Source organism: Bos javanicus, chromosome 29, assembly GCF_032452875.1.
Source record: "Bos javanicus breed banteng chromosome 29, ARS-OSU_banteng_1.0, whole genome shotgun sequence".
Lineage (NCBI taxonomy): Eukaryota > Metazoa > Chordata > Mammalia > Artiodactyla > Bovidae > Bos > Bos javanicus.
This window is the reverse complement of record NC_083896.1, coordinates 41,787,956-41,796,602: the sequence shown is the minus strand read 5'-3', so window position 1 is coordinate 41,796,602 and position 8,647 is coordinate 41,787,956.

The following is an 8,647-nucleotide window of genomic DNA, read 5'->3' as shown; positions in this document are numbered from 1 at the left end:
AAATGAGGTTCAAGGCAGAGTAAAGAGCAAGGCCAAGGGCCTGGGAGCTCAAAGGAGCAGGGAGTGACAGTGTGGGGAGAAGAAGGTATGGAAAGTATGGAGAGAGAAGTGGTCAGGGCCGGTCTCTTAGCCAAGGGGAGCAATTTGGAGACAATCGTAAGCAGGAGAATGACTTGATTGGACTTACAGTTTTAGATACTCTGGCTGTTCAGGTGAAAAATACTTAAGGGGAGAGCTAAGGGTGAAGCCCAGAAGCCATCGAGGAAGCTGTTTGCAATCCTCCAGCCAAGGGAGAATGGTGGCTTGGACCAGATGGTACCCAGAGGCAGGCATTATTGCCCCCATTCTAAAATGGGGAAACTGAGGCTCGGAGAAGTTTAAGTGACTTGACCAAGGTCAAGCTTTCTTTAAGTGGCAGGTCCAGAATTTTTTTTTTTTTTTTGCAGGGGAGGAGGAGGGGATGGAGGGTACTTTTTTAACTGTGATAAAATATACATAACATAAAACTTACCATTTTAACCATTTTTAAATGTGCAATTCAGTGGCATTAAGTACATTCACAATGTTATATGACCATCACTATTCATTTCAAGAACGTTTTATCTCAAACAGAAGCTCTGTGTCCATTCAACAATAGCTCCCCTGTCCCCCTACCCCAGCCCCTGGTAGCCCATAATAGAGGTCTTCTTTCTGGCTTTATGAATTTTCTCCTCTAAGTACTTCCTGTAAGTGGAATCTTTTGTGTTCTTTTGTGTCTGGCTTATTTCACTTGTTGTTGTTGTTGTTCAGTTCCTAAGTTGTGTCCAACTCTTTGTGACCCCATGGACTGCAGCACGCCATGCTCCTCTGTCCTCCACTATCTCTCTTTTTTTTTTTTCCACTATCTCTTAGAGTTTGCTCAAATTCGTGTCCTTTGAGTCAGTGATGCTATCTAACCATCCCATCCTCTGCCACCCCCTTCTCCTTTTGCCTTCAACCTTTCCCAGCATCTGAGTTTTTTCCAATGAGTCAGCTCTTCGCATCAGGTGGCCAAAGTTTTTGAGCTTCACCTTCAGCAACAGTCCTTCCAATGAATATTCAGGACTTATTTCCTTTAGGATTGACTGGTTGGATCTCCTTGCAGTCCAAGCGACTCTCAAGAGTCTTCTCCAGCACCACAATTCGAAAGCATCAATTCTTTGGTGCCCAGCCTTCTTTATGGTCCAACTGTCACGTCTGTACATGACTACTGGAAAAACCATAGCTTTGACTATACAGACCTTTGTCTGCAAAGAGATGTCTCTGCTTTCTAATACACTGTCTAGGTTTGTCATAGCTTTCCTTCCAAGGAGCAAGCATCTTTTAATTTCATGGCTGCAGTCACCGTCTTCAGTGATTTTGGAGCCCAAGAAAATAAAATCTGTCACTGCTTCCACTTTTTCTCCTTCTATTTGCCATGAAGTGATGGAACTGGATGCCATGATCTTAGCTTTTTGAATGCTGAGTATCAACCCACCTTTTGCCCTTTCCTCTCACTTAGTACAACTTTTTTTCTATTTGACCATACCACTGGGCTCGCGGGATCTTAGTTTCCCCGTCAAGAATGGAACTTGCACTTTCAGCAGAGAAAGCAGGAGTCCCAGGAAATATTCCCAGTACAATGTTTTCAAACATTGTAACATGTATCAGAATTTCCTCCTTTTTAAGGTTGAGTAATATTCTATCTGGTGTGTACATCACACTGTGTTTAACCATTCATCTGTGGGTGGAGGGCCAGGATTTCTATCAAGGTGTCTGATTCCAACCCCATTGTGCTTGGCGCTGAGTTCAGCGCAATGCCACCAGCGGACACCAGAGGGCGCACACAGAACCTCCCAGGCGGCGCCGCTGCGCGGGCACTTGGCTGTTTGTTGCGGGAAAAGCAGGTTGGATGGAGCTCCGCTTCTTGCAGGCACATCCCACACCCAGAAAAATGCGGAGGAGAGGGAAGCTGGCTGCGGAGAAAGCGATTCAACTATAGGATCGGCCTCAGATGGAGGAAAGAGAGGAGGTCGGGGTGGGAGGTGTCGCCCCTGCCATTCTTCGTCCAACCTGCAAAAGGAGACAGACGCAGGCCACGTGCAGCTTCCCAGCCAGCCGCCCTCCAGCAGGAACCACCGACAGAGGAGCCCAGTGAGGCAGGCGAGGCTCTGAGTCCGGAGAGGCTCGGGTTCCCAGTCCTGCTGTTCTCCAGGGGCCCAGTGGGCACCAGCCTGTGGCTTGCACCGTTTACAGTTGAGAAAACTGAGCCTAAGAGTCACTGCTTGTCCAGAGCCAGTGGAGGTGGAGAGGTCTGAACACCTGCTGCCACGTGGGCCTGGTGGACTTCTCTCTCCAAGCTCAGTGCCCTGGCTCCTTCAACTACCTCTCAGTGTGGTTGGAGGCCTCATTCCCACTTGATCTTGTTGAGGTTGGCTGACCACCATGGCCTCCCTCTTTCTGGGCGTTAGGCCTCTAATAATACCACCCAAGTTTCCCCGGGCTGATCTAGGCAGCCAGCTCATGTTAACCAAAATTTCCATCAGCTTAAACCCCTCAACTTTTCTCCCATGTGCTGTTGGTTGCTAAGCCTTTTCTCCGCCACCACCCCCCCTCCACCCTTCACTGCGTCCATGTGCAGCTGGGTCTTTGGATCTGAGTCCAAGAACTGACATTTATCCCCGTCAGATTTCATCTTGCTCATTCATCTGACAAACATTTGTTCGGTGCCCACGCCATACCAGGCACTGAGGATACAGCACAGAAAGACAGATCCCCTGTCCTTGAGGAGCTCACACTATCATTAATCACAGCAGCTGCCACCAGCTATCAGGGGCCTGCTGTGTGCCAGTGCCTGGGCTGGGGGGTGCACGTAGCTGGTCTCATTGACCCTCACAGCAATGCAGGTGGCATTGTCCCATTTTGCAGATGGGGAAACCGAGTTCAAAAAGGTTTTTGTGACTTGTCTGAAGTGGCATATCTGGAAAGCAGCAGGCTCAGCATTCATTCCTCCAGTCACTTTAGATTCTGGTTCTGTCCTCCTTTGTAGATACCCTCTCTCCCAGCTTTAGGTTCTCTACAAACCTGATAAACCTCTCTAAATTTCATCCACAACAGTGATGAAACTAAGATGAGGTCAGAGCCCTGGGGTGAGCCACCAATGTCCCTCTACTCCAGAGGGACAGCTATCCATGATTCTGCACCCTGTGGGCTCAGCAGATATAAATGCACTCAGCTGGAAGCCCCCTGACCCTTCTCCTCCCTCCACCCCCAGCCCTAGGTTCACTCCCCTGTCCAAGCAGCTGTGTATCTGGCTGTTGGCGTCTTTGCCATCAAACCAGTCCTCGTTGCCAAGTCACCTACATGCAGGAGCCCCGCTGTATCTAGCCCTTGTCTGCATCCTGGTAAAGCTCTGTTTTACCATGTCCATCCCCAAGAGGGAGACCTGAAGCCCAGGACCAGGAGAGGGCAGTTGAGCTGGGGTTTCTCAGGCTCTGAGCACCCCCTCTTGCCTCTGTGGTTTCTCTTCTCCCTCACCGTCTGCTCCAGGAGGCTCAGACCATTTTTTTTTTTTTTTTTTTGCTCAGCTCTTCTGCCAAATTGAGGGAGACCAACTGCAGAGCAGGCCTGTGTGAGGTTTGTGGGCAGGAAAGAAGGCGGGCAGAGTAAAGTACTGCACCATGGGGGAGGGGAGGTTTGAGATGGGCTCCAAGCTCCCAGCAGGACCAGGGGGCACCATGCCCTGTGACAAGGTTCGTTTGGGGTTACCACATCACAGCAATGCAGGCACCCACCCTCCTCAGTAGCCCGGATGGTAGGAAACATTATCATTGTGCCCATTTTGTAGATGAGGAGACTGAGGCCCAGCAAGAGGGATCCAGGCCTGCACATGACCTCTGCTAAGACTGCTTCCGGAAGAGAGATTGGGGACTCGTGGACAGAATGCATCTTCTGAACCAGAACTCAGTGAGCTCCTACCGTAAGCCCAGTCAGCAGAAAATATGTCTGAGTCAGGCCCTGCCCTCCTGGCCTCACGTTTGGGGTCAGGAGAGATAAATAATTAGCCAGCCCATGACTCAGGCAGTGATAAATGCTACAAAGAGCATAAAGCCAGGCAGAGCAGGTGTCAGTAGAGTTAAGGATGCTACTTCAGGCAACATGGTCCTGGAAGGCCTCAAGGAGGTGACACTTGAGGAGCTAGGGAGGAGCTAGCCTTGGGGACAGCGAGTATAAACTTGCTGAAAGAAGGCCTTTCCTGGCAGCCCAGTGGTTAGGACTCTTGCGTTTCCCCTACTGGAGCCACGGATTATAATCCCTGGTCAGGAAAAATGTTCCTGCATGGTACAGCCAAAAACAAGAGACGCTGAAAGAGAATGAGTGCAGTATGGTACCCAGCCCACCCACAATGGGTAATTACAAAGAGGGAACCACGTGGCTCTGATGTGAGGCTCAGCTGGCAAGCCTGTGGGCTGTTGTCCTCAGGGTGCCGGAACCCTGGCATGGGCTCCATGGATGCCTCCACTCTCCCTCCAGGGGTCTGTGAGCCCTGCCCCCGGAATGTGGATCTGTGATGCTCTGTGTCATCTTCATTTCTTCTCATCTTCAACACCTTTCTGCACAAGACCCAGCCCAAAGCTGGCTCTAGGTAAACGTTTGTCAAATGAACAAACTCCAGAAGGCCCTGCTCACCCAATCCCGAGGGCCAACAAGGAGGAGGTGTGAGAACAAACCCAAGGAAATCCTACCTTCTTCTCCAAGGCATCACTTGATGGAGTTTGCGGCTGATATGGGTGGTAGAAGCAGAAAAGACAAAGGGATTCCAGAAGGTGGGAGGAGGGGTCGCCTACACAATTGGAAATTTTCGCACAGAAGTCCAGATTTCAAGCTATTTTTAAAATATCTGAGGATCTGGCAACCCCGAGCCTGCATATCCCCATGGCAACGCCAGCTGGTGCTGAGCGGCCCTGGTGACTGGACATGCGCTCTGCACTTCGCTGAGGACCGGAGCTCAGGGCTGCCGACATCTAGCCCACCCCACTCGTTTACATCAATGCCCTCGTGGGCATCTGAGTCGGCCAACCCTGGTTTAAGAGACTTGATGAGCAGAAAATCGTTCAGGGGACATGGGGACCGTAGCATCTGTCTCATCAGCCTGCAGTTACAGCGAGTCAGACCGAGGTCCCCTCCCTCAAGCCTCCTTACGGCGGTTGTCCGGTCTGTGGGGCTTCTCGGGTCCACACAAATCGGTTCTCTGTGCCGGGTTCTGGGTTCAAGTGGCGGAAAGGTTCCAAAACTCCGCAGTTCGGTCAAGGCGAGAGAAGCAGTTCCCGAGGTCCACCAGCAGGGGGCGACTCTCCTTGCTGTGCCTTTAGCGCCGCGGGGTCGAGGGCAGAGAGGGCGAGGGAGTCACTCCGGATCTCGCCGGGGCTACCAGGACTCCAGCTGCTGGGAAAAACTCCTCAGTCCTCCTGGGTCCCGGAATGATCCTGTGTCCTCTCCCTTTCTCACTGGGGGTGACAGCTGAGGCCCAGCCTGCCTGGCATCGTGGGCTCAGCGTGACTGGCTGGGGCTCCGTTAGACTCCAGGTGCCCAAGGACAGCCTCAAGAGGTCCACCCACCCGGCTGAAACCCTTCCAGCCTGTGACCACCGGCCAAAGGGCACGCCTCTGTCCTCCCTTCTCCCAGCAACCTTCTCGTCCTCCTGGGATTCCTCAGCCTTCCTGGTCCCTCAGGGGTGGCCCTCAAATTAAGTACTATGTGCTTGGTACTGTGTTCAGGGTCTTATAAACGTTATTTAAAATCCCAACAGTCTCCCTCCAATTAAAAACAAACCCAACAATCGTATAACATAGGTCGTGGAGCCGTCATTGTTGTTCAGCCACTGAGTCACGTCCAACTCTTTGTGACCCCGTGAAATGCAGCATGCCAGGCCTCCGATCCCTCACTATCTCCCGGAGTTTGCCCAAGTTCATGTCCGTGGAATCGGTGATGTTATCCAACCATCTCATCTCATAATGTAGATATTAATCCCCATTTTACAGGTGGGGAAACAGGCTTAAACGGGAAATATCACTGGCCCAAGGCCAACCAACTAGCAAGTGGTGGAGTCAAGATTCAGATTCAGGCCTTTGGGACTCCTCTTCCCTGAATGCTTTCTTCCTGTGAAGGAAATTTTAGAATCAGCCTGTGGAGGCTGGGGGAGTGGTTGGTTAAGGTTTGAGGGCAGAGGACGAGCCCTTGCCCAGGCCCAGCCTGAAACCACTCCATTCAGGCCACGTTCTTTTGGAGCCACCCAAGGTCAGGGGCAGAACCTGGAGTCCCAAACACGGATGAAGGCTCAGGGCTCCAACATGGCCACCAAGAAGGAACAGCTCCTGGCCCTTGGGAGTTTACTGAACCCCTCCCAATCCCTACCTGGGGCTGTAGACTGAACCACGGGACCGGGCCCCACACATGCTATACCTTCTGCCTTGAACCCATGAGGAGGTGGTGAACAGGCAGCAGCCAGGCACAGAGACACCAGGAAGGTACGAATGACCAGCCCAGCTTTGATGGAACCTTGATAGGGGGCGAGAGACCCAGATTCTGTACAAGGTGAGCTTAGGCACCACTGAGCATGACTCAGTCAGCAAGCCCCAGCCTCGGGAGCTTCCTCTCCCACCTACAGAAAGAGAAGGGATATCCAGGGATCACAAGCACCCCGGAGACAGCGATGTGACCACAACCACCATCCTGGGTAGGAAGAGAGCGTCCTTCCATGCTGCTTCATCCAGTGTACCTCCCATTTTCCCACCATGCCCTGAATTCACACCGCTGGGTGTGTAGCCCCCTCCCCAGTTCTGCCTGTGTAAACACCACCGTCTATGGGCAGCACACCCCCACCCGATCCCTCGGTCATCTTCTCCCTCTCCTAAGACCACTGGAACAGTGTGGACCTCTCGGTGGCACTGAGGTCAGCCTCCTTTGTGCTGTAATTGTTTCTGGGACGCTGTCTTCTCTGACAAGCTGACGGGAAGTTTCATCGGGCACCATAGCTCCGAGTACAGGATCTCATACACACAAAGCAAGAGACACATTGGATGGATGGAAGGAAAGATCGACGGCTGGAAGAAAGAAAGGATGGACAGAGAAATGAACAAATGTGTGGGTAGGAGTTTGGACCGTCCACAGAAAGTTCAGTGTGGCCTCTGTAATTGGCCAGAACAACCAGACGCCCCTTCCAAGGAAGTAAGCTTTCCCTGTTTCACTTATCATAGCCCCTCCCTTGCCTCCACGAATTGAAGATTTAAAGACTGTGCTGTATGGAGCTGCAAGGGACCCTGGGAGTGAGATCTGTCTTCCTTCCCGCACTGAACTTCAGTCTCCCTTATATAAGATGAGGACGTGGAGCTAAATGATTCCTTGTGCCTTTCCAGGGCAAAGCATGTCAGCTGCTTTCCCTGAAAAGAAGAGGAAAACCTACTGAGCCTAGTTCAGCTTAGAGGCTCTGAAAAAGTTTAGACAAAGATGAATGGAAGAAAGAGGAAAAAAAGAAAGAAGGGGGAAGGAAGAAAGGGAGGAAGGAAAGAAGAAAATCGATTCCCATGCCCCAAATTAAAAATGCATTTTTTTAAAAATGCAGCTAATATGTAAGATTTCCCAAATGCATCATTTCTTTTTAAAAAAAAGTTAATTTCAGCATATTGAATTTAGGATCACAGCATGTAAGAAGTGATGGATCCTCTGATATAATGAAGCTGCGTCAGGCAGGGATGGTCTGGGACAGAGAAGGCCAAAAGGAAGGATGGGCTGGGGGGCTGAACTGTAGAGGGGGCTTCTCTCCACCCCTTTCACCACTTTAGCCCGACCACCCCCTTTAGGATCTGCTTTATATGTTGATCTTATGAACCCGATATATTGTTTGAGTAAAAGGTTTCTGGTGTACCCGTGGGTGTGTGTGTGTTTTAAGCCACTCAATTAATGAAGAGAAACAAGAGGCCCAGAGGGAGGTGCTTTGCCCAAGGTTGTACAGCAAGTGCATGAACACAACCTCTCAGTTCAGCTTCAAGAATCCAAGCACATCCTAGGGGGCCGGGGGCATTGCCCCTGACTGGGCCATGCTCTGGGTCAGCTCCAGCAGTCACAGTGGGACATCACTGGGCCCCTTTAAACAACATTCCGCGAAGAGAGGAACAAACGGATAACCCAGGCCCAATTAGGAACTGGAAAATCTCACGGAGGCAGAATGCCCGGAACAGGGGGGCTCAGGGTGGGGGCTCAGGTTGGAGGCCCAGTTCTCTGCAAGCTTCACAGTCGAAAAACCTTCCTAAAACAACCCCTTGGCTGCCTCGGAGCATAATTTAATCTTCCTTTGATGACTCCGGATCTTGCCCTGCCTCCGGCCACTCTAAGAACATCAATTACTGCTGGGTCCAGGTGGAGAGCAGAGAGGAGGGGCTGGACCCGGGTTACCCACTGACCTTGCCCTTCGGGAGGCTGGTTGGGGAGGAAACTTCAGGGGACGGAGCCCAGCCTGAGCCCTAGGAGTCAGATGCCGCCTTGGTGGACGACGGGGCCAAGGAAGAGAATGAGAAGCCCCCTCCCCAACCAAGAAAGGGAGTCCTAGGTGGGCCCCTCCTTAGCCCCCAGAGCAGATGGGAGGGATAGCTCC